The sequence below is a fragment of the Colobus angolensis genome, unplaced genomic scaffold (genome assembly GCF_000951035.1).
Source record: "Colobus angolensis palliatus isolate OR3802 unplaced genomic scaffold, Cang.pa_1.0 Scaffold362, whole genome shotgun sequence".
Taxonomy (NCBI): Eukaryota; Metazoa; Chordata; class Mammalia; order Primates; family Cercopithecidae; genus Colobus; species Colobus angolensis.
Genome location: NW_012116955.1, coordinates 2377436 through 2390399, shown reverse-complemented (window position 1 = coordinate 2390399; position 12964 = coordinate 2377436). Strand labels below are relative to the sequence as shown.

Here is a 12964-nt window from a genome sequence, read left to right as displayed (position 1 = left end):
GATTCTTTTATCAGTAGCTAAAATCAGCTACCTTCTGAAACCAAGAGGAATTAAAGTTTTTCAATTATATTAAGAATTGATATTTCCATTGATACTGTATTATTTTTAACTTAAATTATGGGAAAAGGGTAAACAACTATATTATTTTCTTCAGGAAGGGGATTAGTAAAATATACTCAGTTCAAAGGAAGTTAAGAATTTTAGTAGGAGCATGGATCTGGTCCAACTAGATTGTAAATATCAATATAAACTACTTCCTTTATAAGTAAAATGGTTTAGCTCTTCCACTGAAATAGCTCAAGAGCGGCTGGGCACAGTGGCTTATGCTTGCAATCCCAGCACTTTGAGAGACTGAGGCGGGTGGATCACCTGAGGTCAGGAGTTTGAGACCAGCCTGACCAATATGGTGAAACCCCGTCTCTAGTAAAAATACAAAAACTAGCTGTGCGTGGTGGTGGGTGCCCGTAATCCCAGCTATTTGGGAGGCTGAAATAGGGGGACTGGTTGAACCTGGGAGGCAGAGGTTGCAGTAAGCTGAGATCGCGCCACTGCACTCCAGCCTGGGCAACAGAGTGAGACTCCACCTCAAAAAGAAAAAATAAAAAGAAATAGCTCAAGAGCAATGTGACCCCATGACACATGTTAATGCTCACTACTATGGTAATATTATTGTCCACTAATGGGAGCCAGGATCCTTAGAGAAATGGCTAATTTGATATTTGAGGTTACCTCCCATCAGGGTCACAAACAAGAATGTAGGCAGCTTCCTGATTTAAATCACTGCTAATGAGATGAAGTCATCTGTTAAAAAACAAGCAGCAAGTGGTCTTCCAGTTGCTATGATGAGAAACTCAGATTGTAAGCAATCTCATGAGATTGCCCATGATAATTCCAACACTTGAAGGGCACATTGCTGTCACTTTCAAAGAATCATTCTATTCCAACTTCCTCTTCAGAAAAACTGTGAGTGGCCAGGCCATACTGTTTTCTACAATAACACATCCTTTTGAGCTCAGAGGTTCTTAGGTTTTCTGTGCAATGGCTCTTTTCACAATCCAGTGAAGCCTATGGGTCTTTTTAGAATAATAGTCTTAAATGCATAAAATAAAATAAGTTGAATTACAAAGAAAGCTAAGTATAGTGAAATAAAGTTATCAAAATATTTTTAAAATTTGTGATATAGTAATATATGCATTCTTTATGAGTAAATTAAAAAACAAAAACTTTTAAAATTTTGCCTAAGTAAGCTAAATTTTATTTTTGAAAGACATTATTATGAAAGCAGTAGTTGCTTAGCTTGAATAAGACGATTAAACTATGAGGTGGTCTTTGACAAAGCAGTATGTGTCATGTTGGCTATCTGATGAATTTTGATTTTTTTTGGATGGCCACAAATGCTGATAATCCCAGGTCACAAACTATATTGTTGCAAATGGAATTAAAGTTTCAACAGCTCACTTTACAAGGCCAAGACAGGCAAATGTCTTTCTAAGAATATCACAATTTTTTAGTTAAATTTCAGTTGTAGTGAAATTTTGATCCAAATATCAATGACTTCATCTTTGGCTAGATCAGTATTTTCAACATAGATAAAACCAATATTTTATTTCAATGTTTAGTGCTTTTTAGTTTAGTGTCTTGGTGACCTGGGATTTGCAAATATTTCATCAACAGAAGATCTCCAATATAGTGTTGGCTAGAAATTATAATAGGGCTGGGTGCAGTGGCTAACGCCTGTAATCCCAGCACGTTGGGAGGCTGAGGTAAGCAGATCATCTGAGGTCAGGAGTTCTAGACCAGCCTGGTCAACATGGTGAAACCCTGTCTGTACTAAAAATACAAAAAAATTAGCTGGGCCTGGTGGCAGGTGCCTGTAATCCCAGCTACTTGGGAGGCTGATGCAGGAGAACTGCTTGAACTTGGGAGGCAGAGGTTGCAGTGAGCTGAGACTGCACTATTGCACTCCAGCCTGGGCAGCAAGAACAAAACTCTATCTCAGAAAAAAAAAAAAAAAAAAAAAAAGATAGGGCTGGGTGCAGTGGCTCATGCCTTCACGCCTATAATCCCAGCACTTTCGGAGGCTTAGGCGGATGAATCACAAGGTCAGGAGTTCGAGACCAGCTTGACCAACATAGTGAAACCCCGTCTCTACTAACAATACAAAAATTAGCCTGGTGTGGTGGTGCACCCCTGTATTCCCAGCTACTCAGGAGGCTGAGGCAGGATAATCACTTGAACCTGGGAGGTGGAGGTTGCAGTGAGCTGAGATTGCGCCATTGCACTACAGCCTGGGCGACAGTGAGACTCTGTCTCAAAAAAAAGATAAAAAAGAAATTATATATTTATGTTATTCTCAAACTTATGTGAAAACCATTCACTATTTTCACCATTAATATGGTTTGGATATTTGTTCCCTACAAATCTCATGTTGAAATGTAATCCTCAATGTTGTTGGAGGTGAGGCCTGGTGGGAGGTGATTGGCTTATAGGGGCAGATCCCTCATAAATGGGTTGGTGCTGTTCTCGCAATAATGAGTGTGTTTTCACTCTATGAGTTCACATAGATTTGGTTGTTTAAAAGTGTATGGAACCCTAACCTGCTGCTGCTCTCACGTGTGATGTGTCAGTTCCCACTTTGCCTTCTGCCTTGAGTAAAAACTCCTTGAGGCCTCACCAGAAGCTAAGCAGGTGCTGATGTCATGCTTCCTGTATAGCCTGCAGGACCATGAGCCAATGAAGCCAGGTTTTAGGCAGAATTATAGTTAGGTATTGACCATGGTGCACTGACACAATTTGATCCACTTCCCTGCAGCTGCTAACTAACTTGAGAGTCATGTAGCAAACTGACCACCTGCTTCCCCATTGTTCCTATAGATAGAATCTCCCACAATGGACTTGTTGTTTTTTTGAGACGGAGTCTCACTCTGTCACCCAGGCTGGAGTGCAGTGGTGCAATCTCCACTCACTGCAATCTCTGCCTCCCAGGTTCAAGCGATTCTCCTGCCTCAGCCTCCCAAGTAGCTGGGATTACAGGTGCATGCCACCATGCTCGGCTCCTTTTTTGTATTTTTAATAGCGACAGGGTTTCACCATGTCAGCCAGGCTGGTCTCGCACTCCTGACCTCAGGTGATCTGCCTACCTTGGCCTCCCAAAGTGTTGAGTTTACAGGCCTGAGCCACCACGCCTGGCCGATACTGGACCTTTTAACCCAATAATTGCTTAAGGTGTTTTTTGAGATCCTGAATTCCAGCAGAATGGCTGATGCCAGCTGGTCTGAAGACCCCCAGAGCAGAACTGATTCAGGACAGGAATGTAGTCTCTTAATCTACCTACACCGTGACTTCACCTCTCACTTCTTGACCAATTAGCAATCACTACATTTTAGCCTGTCACCTGTTCAGGTCCCTTAAAAGTCCCATCTCCCAATCTTTTGGAGATGTGGATTTGATGTTCCCTCCTGTCTCCTTATTTGGCTGTTTTATGATGATTAAACTCTTTGTTACAACTCCTGCTGTTTTGATATATTGTTCTGTCACTACGCAATAAGCAGTTGAATGTAGTGGTCCTATAACATCTTTGCCAAATCGAGGAAGTTCTCTTCTATTTCCAGCTTGCTGAGAGGTTTTGATAATGTTTATTTTCTAGAAAAGAAAAATCTGAAAATACCCAGAAAACTTCAGAAGTCTATCAAAAGTTCTATCTGTCTAGATGACATTAAAATTGAACCATGGATTTACAATCATTTCCTTTCTGATATAAACTGTATTCTCTGGCATTGATTAGATAAAAGGATCAATAAAATATTAGCAAATTAAACAAATGTATAAAAAGAGTCATACTCTATGACTGAGATTTAGCACAGGTATTCAAGGCTGGTTCAACATTTATTCAAAAATCAATGTACTCCATCATATCAACAAGCTAAAGAATACAAATTTTAATTTCATTTATATTAGTTTTCCCTTTATCTTTATTTTCAGAGACTATGTGCATGAATAAAAATTCATAACAATAGATACAGAAAAAGCATTTGCCAAAACTGAATACCCACTCATAATAAGTAATCTCAGTCAATTAGGAACAGAGAACTTCCTGAACTTGTTAAAACTATCTATATGTAATTCTAGCACTTTGGGGGGCAGAGACGGGTGGATCACTTGAGGTCAGCATTTTGAGACCAGCCTGACCAACATGGTGAAACCTCATCTCTACTAAAAAATACAAAAATTAGCTGGGCATGGTGGCACATGCCTGTAATCCCAGATACTCGGGAGGCTGAGGCAGAAGAATCGCTTGAACCTGGGAGGTGGAGGTTGCAGTGAGTTGAGATCATGCCATTGCACTCCAGCCTGGGCAACAAGAGCAAAACTCTGTCTCCAGTAAAAAAAAAAAAAAAAAAAAATATAAACAAATAACCTGATTAAAAAATGGGCTAAAGATCTAACAGATACCTTACTAAAGAAGACATCCATATTGCAAATAAGCATATGAAAAGACACTCCACATCACATCATATGTCATCAGGGAAATGCAAATTAAAACAATGAGATTCTGTTAATGGAAAGGGGTCCTGATCCAGACCCCAAGAGAGGGTTCTTGGATCCCACACAAGAAAGAATTCAGGGCGAGTCCATAGAGTAAAGTGAAAGCAAGTTTATTAAGAAAGTAAAAGAATAAAGAATGGCTACTCCACAGGTAGGGCAGCCAGGAGGGCTGCTGGTTGCCCATTTTTATGGTTATTTCTTGATTATATGTTAAACAAGGGGTGGATTATTCATGCCTCCCCTTTTTAGACCATATAGAGTAACTTCCTGATGTTGCCGTGGCATTTGTAAACTGTCATGGTGCTGGTGGGAGTGCAGTAGTGAGGATGATCAGAAGTCACTGTCATTGCCATCTTAGTTTTGGTGGGATTTCCGGCTTCTTTACTGCACCTGTTTTATCAGAAAGGTTTGTATGACCTGTATCTCGTGCCTACCTCCTATCTCAAACTGTTACTTACAATGCCTAACTATTTGGCAATGCAGCCCAGCGGGTCTTAGCCTTAATTTACCTAGCCTCTATTCACGATGAAGTTGCTGTGGTTCAAACGCCTCTGACAATACCACAACATACCTTTTAGAATGGTCGAAATCCAGAACACTGACACCACCAAATGCTGGTGAGGATGTAGAGCAACAGGTACCCTCATTCATTACTGGTGGGAATAAAAAATGATATAGCCATTCTGGAAGACAGTTTGGCATTTCTTAGAAAAATAAACATATCCTTACCATACAATCCAGCAACTGATCACCTTGGTATTTGCTCAAATATGTTAAAAACCTATGTCCACACAAAAACCTGTGGATGAACTGTTTAGAGCAGTTTTATTCATAATTGACAAAACTTGGAAGCAAACAAGATGTCCTTTATTAGGTAAATGAATAAACTATGGTCCAGCCAGATAATGGTATATTGAAATATTATTTAGTGCTAACAAGAAATGAGCTATCAAAAAATGAAAAGACATGGAAGAAACTTAAATGCACATTACTAGTGAAAGAAGCTAATCTGAAAAGGCTACCCACTGTATGATATATATGACATTCTGGAAAAGGCAAACTTGGAGACAGTAAAAGGATAAGTGTTTGCCAGGGGTTTGGAGCAGAGAAGGAATGAACATGTGGAGCACAGATGATTTTTAGGGCTGTGAAACTACTTGTATGATTACTGTTAGAGGAAAGGAGCCCCGATCCAGACTCCAAAAGAGGGTTCTTGGATTTCACACAAGAAAGAATCCAGGGAGAGTCTGTAAAGTGAAAGTAAGTTTATTAGGAAAGTAAAGGAATAAAAGAATGACTATTCCACAGACCGTGGAAACGTAGAGGTTCCCCTTTACTACACAACTGATTGAATTGCAGGCCATCTCCTTAAATAGCCAACTCCTTGTTTTTTTCACTATGTTCTTGCTGTTGACATAAAAAAAAATTCTTATATTTTTAATCCTTCTTGGAAGTTACAAATGCTGTCAGTATTTTGAAATTTTATTTCGTTTTTTATTGATATATACATATTTTGAGGGTACATGTCATATTTTGATACTTGTGTACAGTTTGTAATGATCAAATCAGGGTAATTGGAATAGTCATCGCCTCAAACATTGTACTTGTGTTGAGAACACTTAAGTCTTCTCCTCTTGCTTTTTTTGAAATATACAATAAAGTATTAACTATAATTTCCCTACTGTACTATGGAATACTATAACTTATAGCTTCTGTCAAGGCATTTGAACCAAAGCAATTCCATTTTAATAGGAGCTGGGTAAAATGAGGCTGAAACTACTGGGATGCATTCCCAGATGGTTAAGGCATTCTAAGCCACAGGATGAGGTAGGAGGTCAGCACAAAATACAGGTCATAAAGACCTTGCTGATAAAACAGGTTGCAGTAAAGGAGTGAGCCAAAACCCACCAAAATCAAACTGGCAACAAGAGTGACCTCTGATCGCCCTATTGAAAAGTGGGCAAGGGACATGAACAGACACTTTTCAAAAGAAGCCACAAATATATGAATAAAAGCTCAATATCACTGTTCACTAGAGAAATGAAAATCAAAACCACAATGAGATACCCTCTCACACGAGTCAGAATGGCCATTATTAAAAACTCAAAAATTTAACAGATGCTGGCTAGGTTGTGGAGAAAATGGAACACTTATACACTGACGGTGGGAGTATAAATTAGTTCTAACATTGTGGAAAATAGTATGGTGATTCCTCAAAGAGCTAAAAGCAGAACTATCATTCTACCCAGCAGTTCCATTACTGGGTGTATACCCAGAGGAATATAAATCATTCTATCATAAAGACCCATGTAGGCAAATGTTCATTGCAGCACCATTCCCAATAACAAAGACATGGAATCAAACTAAATGTCCATCAGTGACAGATTGGATGAAGAAAATGTGGTATATATACATCATGGAATACTATGCAGCCATAAAAAAGAATGCAATAATGTCTTTTGTGGGAACATGGATGGAGCTTGAGACCATATCCTTAGCAAACTAACGCAGGAACAGAAAACCAAATACCACATGTCATCACTTATAAGTGGGAGATAAATGATGAACCCATGAACACAAAGAAGGGAAGAATATACACTAGGGTCTACTTGAGGGTGGAAGGTGGGAGGAGGGAGATGATCAGGAAAAATAACTAACAGGTGCCAGGCTTAATACCTGGGTGATGAAATAACATGTATAACATACCCCCATGATATGAGTTTACCTATATAGCAAACCTTCACCTGTATCCCTGAACCTAAAAGTTAAAAAAATATTATTTCTTAAACTTATCACACAATTGGCAAAGAGTCATTTCTAGCCTTTTCCCCAATAGAAATAGAGGGATTTCAGAAAGCTTACATCATTTTTCTGGTACGTTGTATGAGAGGTTAGAGGCCAGAGAATCACAGTGTGCTTTGTTATCCCAAGGATATATGTGGGCCGCACTGCCTAGCAAATTTAGAACTCTTTGTAATAGACTCAACAGTTATTTAAAAAGAAATTTATAGGTTAGCCTGCCCTAAAGCTGTTGCAGAAAAATGAGGATTCCACTTGTTCCAGAAACAATTATCAGAAGTATAGTGCTCCAAAGATGAAGCTTTTTTCTCACATTTCTATATTTATAATCATTAACAGTCCAATTCCCATTTGAAGCAAGCTACCTTTTATTCTGTAATGCCCCCCTTTTTTCCATCAGAAAACTAGAAATTTGAAAGAATGTAACCACTTGTGGAAAAAACATAGTTATATATTTTTATCTACTACATTTTGAAGAAAATGTAACTGCCCCATGAGTTCTTCCTGCCCACTGCAAAAACAAAACAAATTCACCGAGACCATGGCATTGCAATAGAGTTTAATTGACATGAGGCCAGCCATGCCACATGGGAGACAGAGTTGTTACCCAAATCAGTCTCTCAGAAAATTTGAAGGCTATGGTTTTTCAAGGATAGTTTAGTGGGCCAGGGAGTCGGCTTCTGGGTGAGGCCACGGGACCATCTGGCAGGAGTTGGTGGGTCCGAGTGGACACATAGGTCATCAGAAATACAAACACCTGAAAAGACATCTCAAAAGGCCAATCTTAGGGTCTACAATAGTGATGTTATCTGCAAGAGTAATCGGGGAAGTTGCAAGTCTTGTGACCTCTGGGATAATGGTTGGTAATTGTTTATATCTACTCCTTAGCAGAATTTAGACCCCTCACACTCTAACCTGGTGGCCTTTCGTTAGCTTTACAAAGGCACTTTAGTTTTGGGGAAGGGCTATTAACATCTAAACTATAAAGGTCTCCCAAAATCAGCTTGGTTGGTCTAAGCCCAAGAATGACCAAGAGCAGTTTGGAGGTTAAAGGCAAGATGGGGGTTGGTTAGATCAGATCTCTTTCACTGTCATAATTTTCTCACTGTTATAATTTTTGCAAAGACAGTTTCAAAAAGTATACATGTAACACATAATTTTTTAAGCTATAGGAAATATGAGGAGAGGTAAGCTCTATGGTCAACACTTTACTTTCATTGTTTTGTTTAATTCTCACAGCAGCCTTTTCAAAGTTGAGGACGCACAGAGAGAGAAAATCCTTTGCCTAGTTCAGCATATCTGGATCCATCTGGCTCTCTAATCTTGTTGAGTCAAACTTTAATACATTTTTATCTCTTTTGACTGGGAGGAAGCACGTATTAGAAACAGCACACTATCTGAGACCTTGGGCAAGAGTCTTGGTTCTTCTGTGGCATAATTCCTCATTCTATGTGAAAAGAGACAATATAATAATCTGCTCTCCCAAACTTGCAAAACAGTTTCCAAAGAGATTGCTCTCTGGTGATACAGTGATGCATTGGGCAGGCCTGGAAAAGATGCTTCATCGAATGACAGTGGGCAGGAGCTGGGTAGGCTGATGCCCCTGTCCATAGAATGATGGACCGGGAAGTACTGGAAGTAGTGGCAGGTACTAATTGCACTCAAGGAACATTTTTGTGGGGAGCTGAGCAGCCTGTTCTCTCCCATTAAAGGGAACCCAGCTGATATGTAAGGAAGATTGACATTACCATGCCTGAGTTTCCCCCTTCCCTCTGCAGAATAATTCACATATATCTTTTTTTCTAAAAATACTTTAAGTTCTGGGTTACATGTGCAGAACGTACAGTTTTGTTACGTAGGCATTCACGTGCCCTGGTGGTTTGCTCTACCCATCAACCCACCACCTACATTAGGTATTTCTCCTAATGTTATCCCTCCCTTTAGCCCCCAATCCACGGACCGGCCCTGGTGTGTGATGTTCCCCTCCCTGTATCCATGTGTTCTCATTGTTCAACTCCTACTTGTGAGTGAGAACATGTGGTGTTTGGTTTTCTGATCTTGTGATAGTTTGCTGAGAATGATGGTTTCCAGCTTCATCCATGTCCCTGCAAATGATGTGAACTCATCCTTTTTTATGACTGCATAGTATTCCATGGTGTGTAAGTGCCACATTTTCTTAATCCAGTCTACCACTGATGGACATTTGGGTTGGTTCCAAGCCTTTACTATTGTGAATAGTGCTGCAATAAACATATGTGTGCATGAATTAACATATATCTTTAAGGGCAGCTAGCATCCATCATATCTTTTCCATGGGCCTGGCATTGTTTATCTATTAAATCTCATTTAATTATCTCAACAATACTATGAAGTACAGTAAGTACTTTTTAAATCTCTATTTTACAGAAGGTACAGTCAAAGATTTGAATGTATGTCTTGCTAAAGTTCACAGAACTGGTAGATGAATAAATCACCTTGCTTTAATTATGAACCCATCTGTAGCACTTCCATAGGCTTCCATGTATTTTTACAAAATTGTGGAGTCCTTGATTTTCCTTAGCTGAGAGAAGCTGAAGGACAAGCTTTAAAATAGACCAGCAACATAATCCCATTTTCGTGAGAATTACTAATATAAGATTAACCTGATTTTATTGTCTCAGCCCTATAACCTTCAACCTGTCCCAGACCATTGTGCCTAAGAACCTGGGTCTTCAAAAGAGATAGAAATGTTACTCAGCACTCAATGGTAACTCTATTTTTAAATAATAGTTTTATTGAAATGTAATTCAAATACTATAAAATTTACGTTTTTTAAGTGTACAATTCAGTTGTTTTTACTATATCCACAAAGATGTACAACTATCACCAAGTCAATTTTATAACATTTTTGTCACCCCCTAAAGAAACCCCCATTAGCAGCCACTCTACATTTCTCCCCATCTTCTCCAGACCTAGGAAATTAGCAATCTATTTTCTGTCTTTATGAATTTCCCTATCCCGGAAATTGAATATAAGTAGATTCATACTATATGCAGTTCTTTGTGACAACTCCTTTCACTTAGCATATTTTCATGGTTCATCCAGGTTATAGTGTGTGTCAGTACTGCATTCCTTCTTATGGGTGCATAATATTCCATTGTATGAATATAAAACATTGTATTTATTCATCCATCAATTGATTGACATTTGGATTCTTTTCACTTCTTGCCTGTTATGAATAATGCTATTATGAAATTCTAGGAAAGGTTTCTGTGTGAACATGTTTTCAATTCTCTCTAGGAGCGGAATGACTGATTTATGTAGAAACTCAATGTTTCTACATCTTAAGGAAAGGGTATTGCCAAATTGTTTTGCAAAGTATTAGTGGTTATGAAGTTATATCTCATTGATTATAATTTGCAATTCTCTAACAGCTAATTATTTTGAGCATCTTTTTATGTACTTATTAGCCATTTGTATATCTTAGTTGGAGAAATGGCTACTAAATCCTTTTTGTATTTCTAAAACTGAGTTATTTATGTTTTTATTGTTGAGTTGTAAGAGTTGTTTATGTATTCTGGATACAAACTCCTTATAAGATACATGATTTGTGAATATTTTCTCTCATTATGTGGATTGTCTTTTCACTTTCTTGATAGTGTCCCTTAAGCACAAAAGCTTTTAACATTATAAAAAGTGGTTTCATATCCAGGAAACCATTGCTTGGTCCTAAGACATAAATATTTACTCCTATAGTTTCTCCTGAGAATTTCATCAACACTTGTTATTTTTCGTGTGTTTGATAATAGCCATTCTAACAGGTATGAGATGATGTATCACTGTGGTTTTAATTTGTATTTCTCTGCTATTGAACATTTTTTCATATTCCTGTTGGCTGTTTGTATATCTTCTTTTGAAAAATGTCTATTTAAATTCTTTGCCCATTTTTAATAGGGTTATTTCTATTTTTTTGCTATTGAGTTTGCTATTTTTTAAAATATGGGCATTTTGAGTAATAAATTTCCCTCTAAACACTGCCTTCAATGTATCCCATGAGTCATGTTTTGTTTTGTTTTATTTTTTTCATTTTCATTCATCTCAAAGTAATTTCTAATTTCCTTTGTGATTTCTTCTTTAATCCATTGGTTTTGTTTGTTTGTTTGTTTTTTAGCAGTGTGTTGCTTAATTTCTACATATTTGTGAATTTCCTAAATTTTGTTCATTGGTTAATTTCTAATTTTATTCCATTGTAGTCGGAGGACATTCTTTACATAATGTAAATCCTTTTTAATTTATGGAGGCTGGTTTTGTGGCCCGACATGTCGTCTATCCTGAAGAATGTTCCATGTTCACTTGGAAAGACTGTACATTCTGTTGTTGAGTGTAGTGTTATTTAGATGTCTGCTGGGTTTACTTCAAGTGTTGTTTCAGCCTTTCATTTTCTTTTTGATCTTCTGTCTCCTTGTTATATCCATTATTAAAAGTGAGGTATTGAAGTTTCCGATTGTTGTTATTGAGTATTTTCTTTGCAGTTCTGTCAGTTTTTACTTCATGTATTTTTAGATTTTGTTGTTATATGTACACACGTTTATAATTGTTTTTCTTATTTCCGATGAATTTATTCTTTTATCATTGTAAAATGTTTTCTTAAAGTCTATTTTGTTTGATATTAATATAGAAACTCCAGCTCCCTTTTGGTTACCTTATGCATTATATCCCCTTTACCATCCTTTTATTTTCTTGCTCTGGTTTTTGAAATTGGTTTTTCTTTTCTGCCACTCCCCGCTCCCTTGGAGCGCTGCTCAAGCTGCACCCCACTCACTCCGAGCTGTGGGCTCCTGCTAAGCTAGTGCCGCCATAGTCTCCCTTCAGCCGCCATCATGATTTATCTACTGGGACCTCATCAGCCATGATGAGATGTTCTCCCACATTTACAAGATCTGGGAGATTGTGGATGGGCTGTGCCTGGAGGTGGAGGGGAAGATGGTAAGTAGGACAGAAGGTAACATTGATGACTCGCTCATTGGTGGAAATGCCTCCGCTGAAGGCACTGAAAGCAAAGGTAGGGAAAGCACAGTAATCACTGGTATGCATACTTCATGAACCATCATCTGCAGGAAATAGGCTTCACAAAAGCAAGTCTACAAGAAGTATAATACAACAAAGATTATATGAAATCAACCAATGGCAAACTTGAAGAAAAGAGACCAGAAAGGGTAAAACCTTTTATGACAGGGGCTGCAGAACAAATCAAGCACATTCTTGCTAATTTCAAAAGCTACCAGTTCTTTATGGGTGAAAACATGAATCCAGATGGCATGGTTGCTCCACAGGACTACCGTGAGGTTGGCGTAACCCATGTGTGATTTCCTTTAAGGAAGGCTTAGAGATGGAAAAAATATTAACAAATTTGGCAATTACTTTGGATCTATTACCTGTCATCATAACAGGCTTCTGCTTGTCAGCCACACAACACCAGGACTTAAGACAAATGGGACTGATGTCATCTTGAGCTCTTCATTTATTTTGACCGTGATTTATTTGGAGTGGAGGCATTGTTTTTAAGAAAAACATGTCATGTATGTTGTCTACAAAAAAAAGCATTTATACTAAAAAAAAAAAAAAAAAGAAAGAAACGTTT

General features: G+C 38.1%; 1 pseudogene; it reads left to right on the top strand.

Moving 5' to 3' along the window:
- The first annotated feature begins 12216 nt into the window (after nucleotides 1-12216).
- LOC105519955 lies at nucleotides 12217-12835 on the top strand (annotated as a pseudogene).
- Nucleotides 12836-12964: the final 129 nt, after the last annotated feature.